Source organism: Sceloporus occidentalis, unplaced genomic scaffold (genome assembly GCF_023333645.1).
Source record: "Sceloporus occidentalis isolate IW3139 unplaced genomic scaffold, rSceOcc1.0.p SCAF_4, whole genome shotgun sequence".
NCBI classification, from domain to species: domain Eukaryota; kingdom Metazoa; phylum Chordata; class Lepidosauria; order Squamata; family Phrynosomatidae; genus Sceloporus; species Sceloporus occidentalis.
This window is the reverse complement of record NW_028316984.1, coordinates 139028805-139048719: the sequence shown is the minus strand read 5'-3', so window position 1 is coordinate 139048719 and position 19915 is coordinate 139028805. Positions and strand designations below refer to the sequence as shown.

At 42.1% G+C, this 19915-nt stretch overlaps 1 protein-coding gene across 1 annotated transcript in view; it reads right to left on the bottom strand.

The window, feature by feature from the left end:
- The window catches only part of GALNT16 (polypeptide N-acetylgalactosaminyltransferase 16), a 247414-nt gene that overhangs the window by 188563 nt on the left and 38936 nt on the right, over positions 1 to 19915 (bottom strand). The window lies entirely within an intron of this gene.

Here is a 19915-nt window from a genome sequence, read left to right as displayed (position 1 = left end):
TTGGTGCAGCGTTCTTTGAAACCCTTGGTTTCGGAGGGCACGAGAGGACTCGAGAAAATGCCCCCGGTTGGGCTTGTTGGTGCTGGCCATCACCCTCCTCTCAGCTGCCTGTGGCATCAGGGAGTCCAGGAGGATCCCGACCTCCTCATCGGTCCAATAGGCGAATCGGACCGGGACCCTCCTGCGTGGCTCTGCCATGTTGATCGCCGTCCTGGGGTCTTGCACAGTTGCGCACGGGTATATATGGGCACCTACGGCTCAGGGCCGTTAGGCCAAGGTGGTCCTAGGCCAATGAAAGCTTTCAGAGGAGCAGTTTGAATCTCTCCCCCAATAGATGCCCTCTGGGTGCCCTATTGATACATTCAAATGGGCCATTAGGAAAACTGGAATTTGAGGGGGATTGATACATTGTCAAAGGGGCAATTGGCAGTTGGAGCTGATGTATCTTTTTCACCCAGGAAAACAGGCGCCAGGAGACCTTTTGTGTGTGTGTGTGTTTGTGTGTGTCCCCCTCAGGCACGTGGCAAAACATGCCCACAGCACAGATCAGGAATGATAGGCAGACTCAAACTGTGGATAATGGGATACATTTATTCATGTGCTTATGCTATTACAGAACAATGCACTCTGACATCATAGATGATGGCACAGGAGCCATCCTTCAGATTCTCCTTGTCAGAAAAAAATCTGCCAGGGCATTCCTCACAGCCTCCCCTGCTGCCTTCTTGGCATCCTCTTCATCCGCCGTGATTGCTCCCAGGGTGGGCAGCACAAAACGGCGCCTATATCGCATGCCCTCATCCAGGACCCTGCCCTTGGTCTCACAGATGTTGTGCAGAATGACACATGATGCCAGGATGGGCACCACGTTCTCCTCTGCCACCAGCAGTGGGGCAGTGAGACAGCGCCATCTCGCCTTCAATCTGCCAAACAATCTCTCCACGGCCCCCCTCACGCGATTCAACTTCTTGTTGAAGAGCTTCTGTTTGGGAGTGTGGGGGGTCTTAAACGGTGTCATGAGCCACTTCCGAATGGGGTAGGCACAGTCAGCCAGTATCAGGGGCCTGATCTGCTGGCCTCTGATGTTGATGCTGGGGTTCCCTTGCACATAGATGCCAGCCTCCATGGCCTCGTAGATGAGAGAATTCCGTGCCACCCTGGCATCGTGGGCTGACCCATGCCATCCGAGCTCCACGTCCACGAACCTTCCTGTGTGGTCACATGTCCCTTGCAGGATGACAGAATAGGAGCCCCTTCTGTTGACATAGGCATTCCTCAGCCCCAAGGGTGGTATGATCAGGCAGTGGCACCCGTCCATGAGGCCAACCACTTGTGGGAAGCCGCGGCGACCAAAGGCATCCATAATCTGTGGGGGGAAAAAGGGAGAGAAACAGAGTAATTGAGATGACAACTCTTTTACACGTGCGCAACTGCACCATAGCAAGAACAGCAAATGTACAGTGAGGGGGTGACACTTTACACAGAATATCACAGAGCTGCCAAAGATGAAAAGGAAGGTGGTCTGGCTGTCCCTACCTCACGTGCGTTCCCTCACGGTCCGTGACAGCAGCAGCTTCTCCGTGGCCAGGGCAAACTCCACCACGATCTCCCCCACGGTGGCAACGCCAGTCCCAAACAGCGCCCCCGTCACAATGTAGCTGGACTTGTGTGCCAGTGAAAAGACACCAATGGCCACTCTCTTCTCCACCGGGATGGCTTTCCTCATCACTGTGTCTGCCTTCTCCAGTTCTGGGCGCAGAATGCCCACTAGCCTGTGGAAGAGGGCACGGGGCATTCGGAAGAAATGCCTCCATTGCTCATCAGACCATATGGTTGACACAAAGTTGTCCCACAAGTCTTGCGATGCAGGGACCTTCCAGCATCGGCGGAGGTGTGCCACTCTGGCCAGGGCCATGGCACCGCCAACAGTAGCCTGATGAAGTGCTATGGCAGCCACTGCCGTGCGCTGTTCTGTGTCATCATCATCATCACTACTGCTGTCATCCAAGTCTACAGCTGTTATGGTGGTGGATGATGGGACCTCCATTGCAGTGGCAATGGAGGCGGAGGGGCCGGAGGGGCCGGAGGGGGCGGAGGGGGCAGAGGAGGCGGAGGAGGCGGAGGAGGCGGAGAAGACGGCGGTGGCACCGGCGACAGCTGTGGCTGTGGATTGCAGCTTCAGGAAGACCACAGGGAACAAAGGAGAGGAGGCATCCATGATGCCAGTGGTGGCACTCGGAATGCGCAAGCGGGCAAGGATGCCAACACCAGCTGGCAGGAGGCCACCTTTGTTCTTGGGCAGGGCGGGGAAAAAAGTTTAAAGGGGCCTGGCGCTTTAAATGTGCACATGCGCATTCCGCAGCCAGCAAAAGGGAAATTGCCGGCTGCTGCTGGAGTGCCGCAGCTGCGCACTTCTCATGCGGCAAAAGAAAAAAAAAAGCTGCGGTTTGGGCCGCCCATGCGGAAGCTGCCCCTTTCTTTGCGGCGTCCTCCGAGGCGGCGGTATAGAAGCTACGGGTCCGAAACGGACCCAGGTGAGGCGTCTTCACTGCCCCCCGTGTGGAAGCCCCGACACCTGAAGCACGTCCCCGGGGCGGGCAGTCTGGAGGCTCCGTATTAAGCAGAATACACCTCCAAGACGTCTTCCCCTGCCCGTCTGTATCCCGCCATTATTTTCATGAGGGACTAAAAGAACCGCATGCAGGTGGAGTGTAACACTTTCTTTGGCAATGCATGCTTTTATGATAACTGATTAGGTTTTGTGTCTCCAGGCAATTCAGTCCCTTCACATTGCCATTTTTCAGTCATCACCTCCTTGGAATAGATCATTCTAGCGTATCTGTGACAGACATTCAATCCTACCAGACGCAATGTATTGTTGTGGTGGTGGTGGTGTGCCTTCAAGTTGTTTCCATCTTATATGCTCACAGACAACACTACTGCTACCCAGAGCATCATCCTACTGCTGCCCTGATATGACTGGCTTCAATGTATCTTCATATTCATTCTTCTTAAAGTAACTTTCCAGGCTCTGCCTAGTGCCTCTTTGCATGAGTTACCTCTCTGGTATTGCCTTCTTCTAACCAAGAGACAGATTAAAAGCAAGGTTTCCTATATGGAAACAAATTCTTTGAAAAGAGAAGGCTGAGATGTGATATGTTTAAATATTTCAAGGGATGTCATATTGAGAATGGAGCAAGCTTGTTTTCTTCTGCTCCAGAGACTAGGACACAGAGCAATGGATGGATGCAAACTGTAGGAAAAAAGTTTCCACATAAACATTAGGAAGAACTTCCTGACAGAAAGAGCTGTTTGACAGTGGAACACACTTCCTTGGGGAGTGGTGGGCTCTCCTTCTTTGGAGGTTTTTAAACAGAGGCTGGGCGTCCATCTGTCGGGGGTGCTTTGATACTGTGTTCCTGCACACCAGGGGGTTGGGCTGGCTGGCCCTTGAAGTTTCTTCTTACTCTATGATTCTATTATTCTTTTCTGAGAGCTAACCATTTTTTCTTCTAAAAGTAAAGCTTTCTGGCTCTAAGAGCATAACATTTTCCTCTTTCGGGGGAAAGGGTGCCTCAGCTATCAAAAGTTTGGGGAAACACAGGGTTAATCACTACTGGCTGCCAAATGATGCAGTTACACAGATGGCAGGATTAATTCTTGGAAGCATGAGATGAGGCATTTCTACTATGGATAAAGAATCATTGGCAGTGTTGTACAAGGCCCCCATGAGACGACATCTGTAATATTCTGTTGAGTTTTGGCCAACAATTTTCAAGGAAGATGCATTCAAGATGTAACACATGCAAAGACTGACTAGTGAAGTGAGCACATGAACCATATGCTTTATGAGCAGAGATTAAAAACCTTTAGCCTATTTTGTTTAGACCTGGGAAAAAGCTTGAGGAGGCTAAATATGGCCCAGGGGCCTTAATTTGGTTAATTTTTCCAAATTAGCAGTGTCCTACTGAAATTTACCCTTCCCCACTATGAAAAGAAATGGTGTGATTTATTTTGTCTGAATCTTCATGTTCTGCAAAAAATATAGCCACACTGAATAAAACAGTCTATTTCTCTGTTATAGCTGCAGATGTTTTGTAATGTAGACTGTAAAATAATTGTCTAAAGTAACTGAAGGATATTCAGTATATCTGGCTATTTCACTTTCATGTGGAGGAAACAACACACAGAAAACTTTCAGCAGAAAGAACAAGATAAACTTTTAACCTCGTTGTTTTAACTATAGTTTGTTGCCTTTCTTTTTATAGAAATGTGCGACATGGTCTAAAATCAATGTGCTGATTTCCACCCTTCAGTTTTATCCTGGATTCCCTGGATTCTGACATTTTCATTTGATAGAAACAGCTTGTGTTGGGGTCCCTTATGATCTCTGCCTGGCCAAAACTCCATCCTATTCTTATTCTTGATGTTCTTGCCTCCGAAGCTGTTGGTCATACCTCCATTGTACCTTCATTGAGTTTTTGCAGCAGTGTCTTTTCAATAAATAACTGCTCCCAATTGATAGAGACTCTTTCTGCCTTTTATTGGTAGCAGTCCCCACAAACTCCAGTCCCTTGTCCTTTATACTTTATCATTTCACCTCAGATGAACACATCGGCTCACACAGTTTCAGCGCCTGACTTTTTTTTCATGTCTGTCATTCCTAACTTATTGCAGAAGAAATAAATTGTGTTTGAGTCTTTGCTCTTGAGTTTAAATCTGATCGGCTTTATGAGCAAAGTCATTGACTGCATAGCTTTTTTCCTCCTTCTGAATCTCACTTTTCTTCCCCAGTTGTCAGCCACACAATTGGGTTTGCTTATTCCCAACACATCCAGCAAAAAGTGGAATGGAAGGAGCCCTGGAATCTAGTTTTATCAGTAGATCAGAAGGCAACCTCTGTTCCCTTGGCGTGAGGGCTCCAGGGTGTTTCATTATGCAGCAGGATCCCATCACTTAGCCCTATTGAGAACCTGTCCTATACCATTACAACAGTTCACTCCAATTTCAGTTTTCATGGATCTGTTTGGTGAGGCACTTAGAATTCTCTGAAATACACAGTTGCTTAGGAAAACAGAATTACAATCCTGCTGTTTCTATAGGATGGAAGCATGACATTTGAAATGGTATTAAATTGCTATATCTCCATAGTCTGGATGTACTGCTGGACTCACTCACTGATTTCCACAAATCCATCAGTGCACCCGTTTCCCATTTTATGTTGTTAGTCTACCTTATTTCACCCTCCCTATAATATCTTAGTTCCTACTGTAAATACATGCTTTCTTCCATCCTGATCCATGCTTTCAAGATGTTATCCTTTCCCAAGCAATAATGCTTCCAGCAGCAAAAAGAGAGGAGGAGGGGAGGAAACTTGACAGCAGCAAATGGGAGAGAGTTTCTGTGGCACAGTACAGAAATAGGACCTAAAGGGCAACATGCAACTCATGAGCTGCCCATATACTTCTAAGCCATATACTTTTGTGATAAATCTAAAAGGGACGCAGACATTTTAATGCGCTTTAAACCATTGAGCCAAGGAACCTAAAATACTTCAGAAGGGAAAGTCTTCTATATTATCCCCTCCCCCCACCTCAATTCTCAGTTGCAAAGCAGGGAAAATCCTCTCTCAGAAAGCTAATCTTTCTGAAACAGTTTTCAATAACTGTAGAAAACATTTAAAATGTAGGAGTGATGTTCAGAACACATAATCACTCAACTTAAATGTGACTGCAACAGCTTTCCCACTCTCATAATGGTTGAAGGGAAAGCTGTGGAGCTAGTCTTTGCATCACTAAGATTATATGTCAGCCTTCCCAAACATGGTAGTCTGTAGATGGGTTGGACAGCAGTCTACAGGTAGCATGGCCAATGGCCATGTTGGCTGGGATGATGGGAGTTTTAGTCCAACACATTTGGTAGTGGTGGCTGGTGACTTCCATGCCAATGGGGCAGTAAAGCCAGCATGGATTTCAGTTTGACTTTTTAAAAAGCTATCCAAGGTGCTGAAACAAGATCCAACAATAGCTCCTTTAAAAAGCGGATCTACCACCCCAATGAAATGGGAGCCACCTTCAGGAAAGCCTGGAATGTAGGAACTAGTGAAAAATAAGCAACCTCCACCCCTCTTTTCCCCCCTCACAGCATACATACAGCTATGCCACTTCTGCTCAAAAGAGATCATAGGTTGAAAGTGAAACACTTTGAATTGTAAAAAGCAGAGAAAGATGGCTCTCCTAGGTTTTCCAAGGTCATCTTTCAAAATAGCATAGCTGTGCTACATGATTCGATTATGTGAGATATCCTGCTCAGCACATGAAACTAAGTGCCAAGCTGTGTAGTGATGCCTTGCAAGTCTTATTGATTTCAGCTGCTAGGGCAAAGCTTTGCAGATCAGCTGACACAATTCGAACATGAGTTATTCAGACGACTTCTTTTTTCATCCAGACTTGCCATGTGCATCTCCCATAAGTGCTTGTCAATCAAATTCTACATAATTAGAAAATGTTTAACCTCTTTGTCCCAAACAAAAAATGTACACACTCTGGCCTGAATCTACAGTTTAACTACAGTAGAACCACTGAAACAGAAGGATTTAGCTATGTGTTACCATTTAATAATTGATTCAGTGGTATACCCAGAGAGTCAAGCTTCTGTGTTTTTTACCTTAACATTTTGGACATTCCCAATCAATTTGGATGCCAATGTTGAAGCAAAATCGACTAATGAGGTGTCCAGTAAACCCATCTATGAGATTAAACTGGATCAGTTTGAGCTAGTGAGTACTGATGATGTGGACAAGGTCCATGGAAAGGTAAAAAAGACAACATGCCCTCTTGATCCCTGCCCATCATGGCTGGCTGTCCAGGGGGCTGAGGCATTGATGGCACTTCTTAGACGTATCATCAATGCTTCCCTTGGGGAGGGCCATATACCATCCTCCTTGAAAGAAGCGATCATTAGACCGCTCTTAAAAAAAACCCTCCCTGGACCCCCTGGATATGAAAAATTATAGGCCTGTTTCTCATCTGCCATTTTTGAGCAACGAGATAGAGAGGGTAGTTGCTCTTCAGCTCCAAGTGGTCTTGGATGAAGCAGATTTTCTTGATCCATTTCAAACGGGCTTCAGGACCAGGTATGGGGTTGAGACTGCCATGGTCGCTTTAACTGATGACCTTCGTCTAGCCATCAACAGAGGGAGCGTGACCCTGTTGGTGCTGCTAGACCTCTCAGCGGCATTCGATACAGTAGATCACGACATCCTCTTGGAACGCCTGAGAGAGCTAGGAATTGGAGGCACTGCATTACAATGGTTCCGTTCCTTCCTCTCAGGTAGATTACAGAGGGTGATGCTCAGGGACAGTAGCTTTTAAAAAACAGAGCTTAATTGTGGTGTCCCTCAAGGCGCCATCCTGTCCCCGATGCTATTTAACATCTATATGAAGCCGCTGGGAAAAATCATCTGAGGATATGAGGATGGGTGTTATCAGTATGCTGATGACACCCAAATATATTTCTCCATGTCCCGGTCATCAGTGTCAGCGACAGATGGCATCTCTCCCCTCAACCAGGCAGTAATGGATCGGATGAGGGAAAACAAGCTCAAGTTGAATCCAGACAAAACGGAGGTACTTATGGTAGGGGCCCCCAAACCAGGTATTGGGCTGCAACCTCCAGTCCTAGAGGGGCTCACGCTCTCCTCGAAGGACTGTGTTCGCAGTCTGGGAGTGCTTCTTGACCCATCGCTTCAGATGAAGAATCAGGTGAATGCGACGGTCAAGAGCGCCTGTTATCAGCTTCGGCTGATACGCCAGCTGCGCCCTTTCCTGGAACAGGGGGACCTCGAAACTGTAGTACTGTACATGCGCTGGTAACTTCAAGACTTGATTTCTGCAATGCGCTCTACATGAGGCTACCCTTGTGCCTAGTCCGGAAACTCCAGTTGGTACAGAATATGGCAGTCAGGTTGGTCAAAGGAACAGCAAGGAGTGACCATATAACACCAATATTGAAGTCACTCCACTGGCTGCCTATCAGTTTCCAGGCACAGTACAAGGTGTTAGTTATCACCTTTAAAGCCCTACATGGCTTGGGCCCAACCTATCAAAGGGATCGCCTGCTCCCATACAATCCGCTCTGTACACTCAGGTCCTCTGGGAGGAATTTACTACAACCCTTAAAGACCAGGTTGACAGTAACCTCCCAGAGGACATTTTTTGCAGCCACTCCCAATTTATGGAATGGCCTGCCAGACAAGATCCGTCAAATTACCAATCTAGAGAGCTTTAAAAAAACCATTAAGATGGATCTCTTCTGGCAGGCCTTCCCAGAATAAAATACTCAGCCACAAATAAAACTTCCCATCTATTGAACAATGCCCATGATTATTATTATTTGGATTATTTGGATTTTAATATGTAGTTTTAATCTTATACTGTTTAATCTTGTTTTAAGGGGGGGTATTATGTATATATGGATCCATTTTAACTTGTTGTATGCCGCTTTGATTGCCTGGAAAAAAGCAGGATAGAAATAAAAAAAATATGATTATTTTATTATTACCAGCCCCTACTTTGGTTTGTTGTCTGCTTTGTGTCATCCTGCTGATCTTGACAGAAGCAATACAGTATACAAGAAAAGTGGGTTTCAGATTGAAACCAGTTGGATATCCAAAATGTTTGGGACCAAATAAGTTTTGGGTTTTACATTATTTATTTATTTTGTAATACCTGTATTTGCTTAAAAGTACATAATAAGATATCTTGGAGATGGGGCCCAAGTCTCAACACAAAATTCATTTATGTTTCATATACACCTTATGTACATAGCCAGAAGGTGATTTTATACACTATTTTTAACAATTTTGTGCATGAAGCAAAGTTTGGGCACAGTAAACCATCAGAAAATAAAAGTGTCACTATCTCAGCTAGCCATGGAAAATGGTTTGGTTTTTGGAATATTTCAGATTTTGGCGCTCCAGATAAGGGAGACTTAATCTGCAGTAATATCCCAAAAATCAGATAATCATCTTCCTTGGGTTTTTCTTCTTCAGATGAAGGTAGATGCAACATTTTCAAAAACAGTGAGATTAAACAGGGAGGACCATCAGCTGGAGATAGCATGAGTTACCTAGATACCATAATGTCCTCAGTATGCCTCCTGTCCTCACAGTAGCTTTGCAGCTATATTAAAATACACAGTTTATATTAACAATATATAACCTAACAGATGAGCTTTTAAATGATGGTAATTGTTGTTCAACAGTAGAATATACTGCCTTGGAGAGTGGTGGAGCTCCCTTCTTTGGAGGTTTTTAAAGAGAAGCTGGATGGCCATTTGTCAGGAGTACTTTGATTGTGTATTTCTGCAAGGTAGGGGATTGTACTGGATGGCCCTTGTGCTCTCTTCCAACACTATGATTCTATGATCCACACACACGTGTGTGTATGTAAAGTGAGCAGGGTTTGGAGGAGCAAAGGCAAGCCAAACCCAGCCTTGGACTTGGTAGGATGTTCATTTGCCATGTAAATTATGAAGCAGCCAGGCAAACCGGTTGTGATTCCTTTTTCAGTATGACATCTGACCTTATCAGTGAGATATTTTCAGTTTGTCTTTTTCAGACAGACATATAAAATCAATTTTCACCACTTTTCAGAATCCAAGCTGGAAAAGAAGACAATGAAAAGTAGAATATCTGGATCTTGACTTGGATCATTCTTACCTGTGTGGATTTTTTATTCCTCAGATTGCAAACAGACTTCTTTTTCCATGACTGGTGACACTGCTTATCATACAGAATAGTATCAAACGCACTTAAATCACACTACAAAGCTTGTGCTGGTCCATTAAACAGAGCAGAAAAACACACATTCTCTAACATGCCAGCCATCCTAGTAGGCACTAGAAGATAAGGAGAAAATTGATGCTGTAATGTAGGCTCCAAAAACTTAATTAAACTTAATTAATTTGTCACAAGAATCAATTGCAAGATCTTGAGCTCCACGTAATAAATGAAGCTCTATCATTTTCTCATTGCTCAACATGCTGTTAAACAAGTTGTGGCTGTAAGAGGGCAAGACTCACTTTAGTTTAATGGCTATTACTGTATGTTGTGATTCTGCTAATCTTTTTGAATTTTCATAAACTAGCTGTTTATGTTTGAAATCATAGCCTGTCCACTTTGCAAGAAGGTAATCATTCTGAAATTGAAGGCAATAGGCAACTGAAGAGCTTTAACAAATAGTTTCCACTTTGATTTCCTCAAACAGTAATGTTCTTTTAGAAATTTAATTTAAAATCATTGAAATGAGTACTTCCACTTCTCTAGGTCAAACAGAATCTGAACTAATAATAGGATGAGATAAGGCATTTAGGGGAAGAAGATCTATTGTAAATAACTTTATTCAGAAACTGTTGTGTAGCTCCTTTTTCTGTTTCCAGATAGTTTGTGGAAGCAAAAACCTCTGTGGCACTTTAAAGGCTTACAAATAACACATTGTTCATAGTAAACTTGTTAGCCTGAGGGCATCCCAAGAGGTCTTCAATCACATTATGCAAACCAGTGAGAGTTATTTTTTTTAATTGAAATGTGATATGTAACTAGTCACCATCAATAAATACTGTATCATCGAGAAGCCAAGTCATTATGGCTTTGTACACCTCCAGTCCATATTTTGGCATTGTCTTGGCAACATCCCAGGACCTAGCATCTTGTCCAATATTTATTTTTTGCTAGAAAAGGCTCCACAGGCAGGTGGTGCAAAGCAGAAAGGAGTAAGAGAATTCTGGGTTTAGTAACAGTCAACAGATGCATCTGAAGAAGTAGACTTAGGTCCAAAACATACTGCAGAAAGAATCCAGTTTGAGACCACTTTAAACTGCCCTGGCTCAATTCCAAGGAATTCTGGGAACTGTAGTTTTGTAATAGCAATAGCAGGTACATTTCTATACCGCTTATCAGTGCACTTAAGCACTGCCTAAGCAATTTACAATGCGTAAGCTAATTGCCCCCAACAAGTTGGGTACTCATTTTAGCGACCTCAGAAGGATGCAAGCCTGAGTCGAGCTTCAGCCCTTTCACTGGTACTGAACTCGCAACCTTTGTGAGTTAGTGGCTGCAGTACAGGCATTTAACCACTGTGGCACCAGGGCTCCTGGGAAGACATTTAGCCTTCTCTGTCACAAGGCTCTGGTGCCACAATGAACTACAATTCTCAGGATTCCCTAGCACTGAGCCAGAGTAGTTAAAGCTGTCTCAAACTGAACCCAAGTTTTGAACCCAAGTCTTCAAAAGCTCATGCTACAGTCAGTCTCAAAGATGCTGCAAGATCACTTTGCATACATAAATTACATAAGGTGCATATTTCTGACTTTATGAAGATCCTGCATCCCAAAATATAGGATTTTTTTTTTTTTTTGTAATCTAATTCCACCTATATAAAAGAAAAAGCTTTCCTATGCTCAAACAGGGAATGTGCCTTATAATAAGGGACATCTCCCAGCCCTGTAATAAACAAGCTTTCTGATCCTCTAACAAGGGATATTTCTTATAATAAGGGGCACCTGGCAACCCTAATTGTACCCCTGGTTTGAATCACCTTATTGTAAAGATACACTTCCCACAAATCACTTATTATGGCTTCTCAACTTGCTTCCATTCTGTGGCACATCCTAATTATTCTACCATTCTTACAACATCTGGATGCATGACTGAAAGTCTTGAGACTGCTTTTTATGAACTTCTTGGCATATCTTGGAAATGGCAGATATTCCGGGAGCTGTAGTTCAACATGAGAAATTTTCCAGGAGTGTACCTTCTCCATGTTTATCATTTTCCTCACATTAATCCAAATCCTAGGACATTACTTCTAAGTCATGACCTTGGGTGCAAGATCTCAGCCACTGGGCTTATAGGCCCACTTCTTGCTCATCATTGTCACTGCTGTCCATTTCTTTCCCTCATCTCTCTTGACCCAATCGATACTACTATTCCGAAGGAGAAGCAGAGCTTAGAAATCTTAACTTTTTGGACTACAGCTCCCAGTATCCCCCAGCTAGCATGGCCTTGGTACACGCCAAGGATGCTGACAATTAATCCTGACCCTGACTTCATCTAGATTTACTCAACCGTACATGGTTCCAATATTAGTCATCCCCATGTGCAGGGACTCAGATGTGTACATGTTAGTCAGTGAACACAGAAAGACAAGAATTGGTTGCAGAGGTGTGCAGATTATGTCATGGGTTTGTCAATAAAATAGAGAAATTAAACCATGGACTAGAATTAGAAAGCATTGTTTTACTATAGATTACCAAAAATTGTATGAGAGTGGAAGTGTATGCCTTCCAGTCACCTGTTGACTTATGGTGACCTCATGAATTTCATAGGGAATTTTCAAGTAAAGAATACTCAGAGTTAGTGTGCCATTTCCTTCCTCTGAAATACAGCCTACAGCAGTAGTTCTCCAACTCAGGTCCTCCAAATGTGAAGAACTTTGGCACTGGCTGACTTCTTGAAGTTGAAATCCAAAATATCTGGAGGACCAGAGTTTGACTGGACTACAGCATCTTCTATTCCTTGGCAATTCCCTATCCAAGTATTAACTATGGCCTGACCATGTTTAGCTTCAAGAATCACAGGGGATCTATAGTTCTATTTTACTGTAAATGCTTACACAAAGAAGGTTAGGATTTTCTAACATTAGTACAGCAACAAAATTAGTATTGTCCTAGATATACAGACTATTTCCAGTATCAGTGAAAGAGACAGAGAAAGACTGAGATGAATAATTCAGGATCAGCAAACAAAGATGAGGGAGAAGGAAATGAAAGGAAAAAAAGAATTTGGAGATGGTGTGCAAAAGGAGTTTCCTCATGCCATAGGAAAGGCCATACAAGAGGCAGAATGAAAAGATTTATAGTGATTTCATGAGAAAGGTAAGGAATTAGAGTCAAATTGAGAAATATTTATCCTGACTCATAGAAGGAACCAAATTTTTAGCCAGATCGTAGTCTTTTGCACATTAATTTTAAATCCTGGAACAGGTTCAAATTCATTCAAAATCTCTAGCAATGTAACATTGATTCCAAAGGATCTTCCAATGCAATCAGCAAAATTTAACTGATTCCTTCTTCATTTTCAGACCTTTAATCTTATCTTCTTCTGTTAGTCCTCTCTATAAGACTTCAAAAGTCAAGAAAAATAACAATGGTGAAAGAGAACATCTTTTCCCTTTTAGTAAGTTCAAAATTTTCATTAGTTCCACATGTCCAAAATTTTAATCAGTTCTGTATTAACCAATAGTCTTGCCTCTTGATAATCAATAAGTGCCTTTAGGCATACAATAAAGTTTTGACCAAATTCCATCTTCTCCCAAATCGCAATTTAAAAATCCCATCATAAATCGTGAAAAGTATTTTCTGCATCCAAGAAAATTAATGCTGCTTATTTTTCATTGTTTACCCAAATATTCAATAATCTCTAATGTATAGTTTAAATTATTCCTCAGTCATATTTTTGGCAACAACAACAAGAAAAACACTGATCATCATAAATAAATTCTTGGAATATATCTTTAAATCTATCTGCCAGTATCAAAGTGAAAATCTTATCATCATTATTCAATTAAGAAATTGGTCTGTAATTGCCCATTTCTGTTTCTTCCCTTCCTTCCTTCCTCCCTTCAGGATTAATATTATTATCACTTGCTTCCAGGATCCAGGAATTTTCTTATTTTCCAAAATTTAATTAAAAGTTATTTTTAAATGTGGAGCAAGTTCATTTTCAAACTTCAAATAGGCAGAAGTGTCAGTGACAGAGATGACCAGGACATGGGGCTACCCAATAAGAGGAATCCCTTCTGGGTATCTTGCTCCCAATTCCCTTAAATCCTAGAGCTGACAAAGGATAAGAGTTTTCACCAAAAAGAATGCTTATCCTGGCTTGGTCTGTGGGAAGAAGTATCTTCTCATGTTGTCCAAAGTATTGTTGGAGTCTGATGACTAGAGAAAGAATTTGATGCGGTGTTGTCACAGGTTAACAACTTGGAGGGCACCCAGTGCAGCAGTTACAAGGAGACTAGAGTAGACACTTTTTTAAAACCCTTATGAAATCTCTTGTACCTTTCTCTGCACTTGTAGGAAGTGGTAATACTTACATTATCTATTCTTGTCCCCACTTCACAGAATCTCTTAGGACACATTCAGAAAAGAAGAAAAGCATATATAACAATTCAATCTCCTTTAAGCTCAATGCAACAACCATAATCCGTTCTCCAAAAGTGGAGAGGAGTGAGAGAAAAGAGAAGCACTGTGAGATGAATTGTGAGAACTAAATCCCTGTTAACTAGGACACCATAACCCCAAAGCAGCTGAAGAAAATTAGCAAAAAGAAGCACTGAATAATACACAAGCAAATGACTCTCATACTAAAAAGTGCTCTCAGTGAATTCAAAAGTGATAATACGGTAAGGGAGACCTAATGATTTTTAAAGCACTGGGACTGTAACAGAAATACCATCAGTTAATTACATCCAAAGATACATTTCTGCTCCTTAGTCGAGCTTTGAAGAAAGCCAGGTCTGAAAGCCTGTAGCAAACGCCAGTTGTAGTCCACACTGAGTGGTTAGCACCTGTGATATTACAAAAAGACACCGTTCCAACCTAGTTTAAGAACAGCAACTACATTTGTGTTTTTCATTCACAGGTCTGTCTCCTAACCTAAATCCAGCTCCACTAGAAACCAAAAGGTTTGTTCAAATAAAATACTGTGTCTAGGCACCACAGTTCTAGAAGGATATTGACATGGTGATAGATGTCCAGAGGAGTGTGATCAATATGGCAAAAGGTCTAGAAACCAAGACGTATGAAGAATGGATTTACATGTTTAGCTTGTAAAGGAAAACACTGAGAGGTGACATGATAGCCAACTTTAAAAATCTGAAAGGATGTCATGTTGAAAACGGAACAAACATTTTCTTCTGGTGCTCTAGAGACTAGAACATAAATCAATGGAATAAAATTACAAGAGATTCCACTTAAACTTTAGGAAAAACTTCTTGACAGTAAAAGCTTTTCGACAGTGAAACAGACTTAGGCTAGTGTCACACTGCACAATTAATACAGTTTGACATGGCATTAACTCAATGCTATGGAATTCTGTGTTATGGAATTCTGGGATTTATAGTTCTGTGAGATATTTAGAGAACTCTGTGCCACAACAAACTACAAACCCCAGGATTCCACAGGATGAAACCATGATGGTTAAAGTGGTCTTAAGCTGCATTAATTCTGTGCTGTGGCAGCAGCCTTGGAGGATTGTGGACACTCTTTGTTTGGATGTCCTTAAACAGAAGTTAGATGGTCATCTTTCTCAGGAGTGCTTTAGTTGCATATTTCTGCATGGCAGGAGGTTGAACAAGATAGTCCATGCAGTCCCCACCAAACTCCATACTTATACTGCCCCTACACAAATGTATGGTGTGACCATACTTGGAAAGTTGCACAGTTCTAGTCTGTACACCTCATAAAAAAATTAAAAACTAGAATAATGCAGAAAAGGGCAGCCAAAACAATAGCATCATTCTCCTATTATACTTTTCAAGGCTGTTTAGCCTAGAAAAAAAGGGGAGGTAAGATATCATAGAGATGTATAAAACTATACACCATGCAGTGAAAATAGATAGGGAAAAGCTTTTATCGCACTTTCACAATAGTGAAGATCAAGCCGAATGAATGGTGGGAGGTTTAAGACAGATGAAAGGGTGTACTCTTCACACAGCATACACTTAGCCTATGGAATTTGCTACCATAAGCATAGCCAGCTTTAAAAGGGGATTGGAGAAATTTGTGGAGGATGGGGCTGTCAGTGGCTACTCTGATGATGCATATATTCCCTCAGATCTTTCCAGTACCAGAAACCATGTGCCTATCCCTGGGCTCTTCCAAATCAGTCACCTATCATTTGATTTTCTTGGCAAGATTTGTGCTAAGGAAGTTTGTTGTTGCTTCCCCCTGTGGCTGAGAGTGTGTGTCTTGTCCAAGGTCACCCAATGGGTTTCATGGTCAAGGTGGGAATCGACCCCCTGTTCTCCATAGTCCAGCACTCAAACCACTATGCCATGCTGGTCCTTATGTTAGGAAAGACAATTTTTCTCCCTTTTGAATTTTTTAAAAGGGCCATAGAGTTTTAGTTCAAAAGTGCCATTTCACTGTAACTCTTAAAAATTGTTGGGGAACATGAGAGGGAGGGTTTGTTCAGGGGTACAATTTGGCCAAGCATACATACAGAAGAAGATCCCTCCCTCCGGTCCATCTGCCTTGGTCCAGGCCTCAGAGGGAGAGAAGAACTGCTGGACCTGATCCCCTCCACCCCTCACCATTCCCTTCTCCTTTTCTGTTGTGTCTTTTTAAATTGTAAGCCTGAGGGCAGGGAACCTTCTAATTATTATCCCCTCTCTTGTAAGCCGCCCGGATTCCCAGTGATTGGGCGGCATATAAATAAATCCTATTAATATACACGCTTCTTTTCAACAACACAGTAGTTTGCATGGAAATATTTTGTTAGCTTTTATTATTTGATATAATTAGGCTAAAAATAGAATCAACACTGATCATGGACAAGAAGCTTTTTGGGAGGAAGGCCTTTTATATCATGCAGTGAGCTTCAGTGAAGAGCCGATGTGGTGCAGTGGTTTGCACGCTGTACACAACTCTGGACACCAAGGTTCTAATCCCAGCTCGGCCATGAAAACCTACTGGGTGATCTTGGGCAAGTCACATTCCCTCACCCTCAGAGAAACATACCAGAAAAGCCATGTCTGTACCTTAACACAGCCTTTTCTAATTCTCCATCATTTGCTCAGCTTCGCTTATACAGAACTCTGAGTTCCAAATGTAGCATCCTGGCCTTGTAACATCATCCATAAACATCAAAGGAAGGCAAAGGCAAAACGACCTCTGAACAAACTTTGCCAAGACAACCATATGACGGGTTGCATTGTGTATGTTGTTTGCCTTTAAGTCATTTCTGACTTATGACAACCTCTCATAGGGTTTTCTTAGCAAGTTTCTTCAAAGGGGGTTTGCCATTGCCATTCTCTAAGACTGAGAGAGTGTAATTTTCCCATGGTCGCCCAGTGTGTTTTCATGGCCAAGTAGGGATTCAAACCCTGCTCTCCAGAGTCATAGTCCAACACTCAAACCGCTACACCATGGGGATGTCATATGTTGGAAATGACTTGAAGGCACTCAGCTACAACAGGTTGTAATCAATTAAAGCTTACACTATTAAAGAAAAGGTTAGTCTTTGAAATAGCACAGGATATTTGTTGTTTTTACTGCAACAGAATAACAGAGATAACTTCTGCTGCATGTCACAATTACATTGCTTTCAATGTTTACCAAGAAAACCTAACAGCCCCTTCAGCTACAGCAGCTTCACAGCACACTGACAGCCCATTTCCTTTCTTTTCCAAGTTACAAAGCAGCTAGCTGACAGACAATTCTGCTGTTCTGCAGTATCCAATTGAACAGTACAAAACACTGAGGTCAGCGTAGAAGAGTCTATAAGCAACAGAGAAAAGATTGTTCCCAAAGGACAAACAGCTGCCTGTCAAACAGCTGGATTCGATCTGCACAGTCTGGTTAGCTTTCTTCTGAAATCACATATCCCAAGATGAATAGACAATGCCCAAGCTTTCAATGATACCACACTTCATACATTACTGTTGCTCCATGTAGTTTTTGAGATAGGCAAGATAGAAAGTGCAATTTACCTTCATCACAAGGCAAATTTTAAAAAGTGCATAAATATATAAGAATCCTGATCGATCAAGTAAATAAGGATTGTATTATTATTCTGACTATATGTCCAACATGACATATGCACACAAAATGTAAGGCGTTCTTTTCATCCCATTAGTATGCATCTGCTCTTCCAAAAATCTGGACAGATAATGGCCCTGCACATTGGACTTCTATAGATGTTACAGGACATCTGTTAATAACAAACATCTGTTATTTATGAAACATCAGGCACATTAGACTGTCCTCAAAATTCTCCAACTTATGTTGTCAAATTAAGTGTCTAGTAAGTTCATTCACTCTCTTGCATATGTGCACACACCAGAAAAGCCATGTCTGTACCTTAATACAGCCCTTTCTATTTCTCCATCAGCTCAGTTCCACTTATACTAAACTCTCAGTTCCAAATGTAGCATCCTGACCTTGTAACATCATCCACGAACATCCCTCAAATAGCAGCCAGATGGTAAAATGTCATTAAAATATTCAGAAAGACAAGGTAGGGCTCAATCCTCTATTGGATCTAATGGCATGTTTTAAGTGTGTCTCAATAGAGTGCCTAATTTCTTATCCTTCCACCACTTTCAGAGTGTTAGCCAATAATGCAGTGTTAACATCTGCACCAAAAGCAACTCTTACTATGCTGCATTAGCTTTGTACAAGTGGGACCTGCAATAAAATGCTACAGGGTCTCCTCACTCTTTAGCATGACTGCTCCTCTTCCAGTTTTGTGACAGCCACACAGCCACCCTACTTACATGTCATGTCCTCATCCTGGATACTATTAGCTCTAAGGATCACAAAAAGGCATTCCACTCTCCCCATCCATTTTCATTTCATTTTTTCCAATTGAGAGTCATCATTCTATAGCTATAGTACAGTGGGCACAGGAGGGTTATCTTTTTAAACATTTTTCCTAAATATTTTTGTGCTTCTCCAGACCTTAGGATTCCCCTGAGCTAAGAATTCTCACTTTATTATTTATAATAATTCTTACTTTATTTTCAGTATACTTCTTCATGCAATCCTATTGACACTCACCATCTGAGTTTGCTATAGGAGGACATGTTTAATTAAAAGAGTTAATAAGGCTCTGAGTTCAAAGACATAGCCATGTTAGTCTGGAACATCAGTATACAAAGGGATCTTGTAGCACATTTGAGACTAGGTGAAAAAAAGAAGTTGTAGCATGAGCTTTCATATACTCGAATCAACTTCTATAGATACATGCATCTTAGGAAGTAGACCCAAGATTCTACAAAATCTCATGCTACCAACTTTTTTCTTTCACTCTGTCTCAAATGTGCTACAAGATCCCTTTGTATTAGGCACTGAGTGACATCTAAAGGGAACTTTGAAAATATCAGAGGTCATGATCAATTTAAGAGAGCTGGACTGAAATGTTTGCTATTTCACTCTAATATTGGCTTCTCAATTGAAGGCCATGTGGTGCCAGGATCAGCCATACTATTTTTCTTCTCTTCTAATAATGACCTCTTAAGGAAATAGTTTAAAAATATTGGATGCTTACTTTACGGCATCTTTAAAGTTATCTATGCAATGCTACCACAACAGGGATCTTCCTTTCAGCATGGAAGATGCATTGCCCAAGCTCATGTATTTTGTCAATTTTGTTGGACCAATAAAGGTATTACTGTTTTTTGGTACTGGATGTTATTGTATATGAAAATGCATGTTACATCAGTCTTCTCCCAACTGATACCCATCATCCTAATTAGAGATTAGAGATATATAATCTCTTTTTTTATATAAAATTACCAGCTTGGTCGATGAAGAGAATGCTGTGGATATAGTATAGCTTGATTTCAGTAAGGCCTTTGACAAAGTTTCCCATGACATTCTTGCAAACAAACTTGTAAAATATGGGCTAGACAAGGCAACTGTTACATGGATTTGTAACTGGTTGACTGGCCGAAGCCAAAGGGTGTCCAACAGGCTCCTTTTCATCCTGGAGAGAAGTGACCAGTGGGGTCCCACAGGGCTCTGTCCTGGGCCCAGTGCTATTCAACATCTTTATCAATGACCTGGATGACAGAATTGGGAACATACTTATCAAATTTGCAGATGACACCAAATTAGGAGGAGTAGCAAA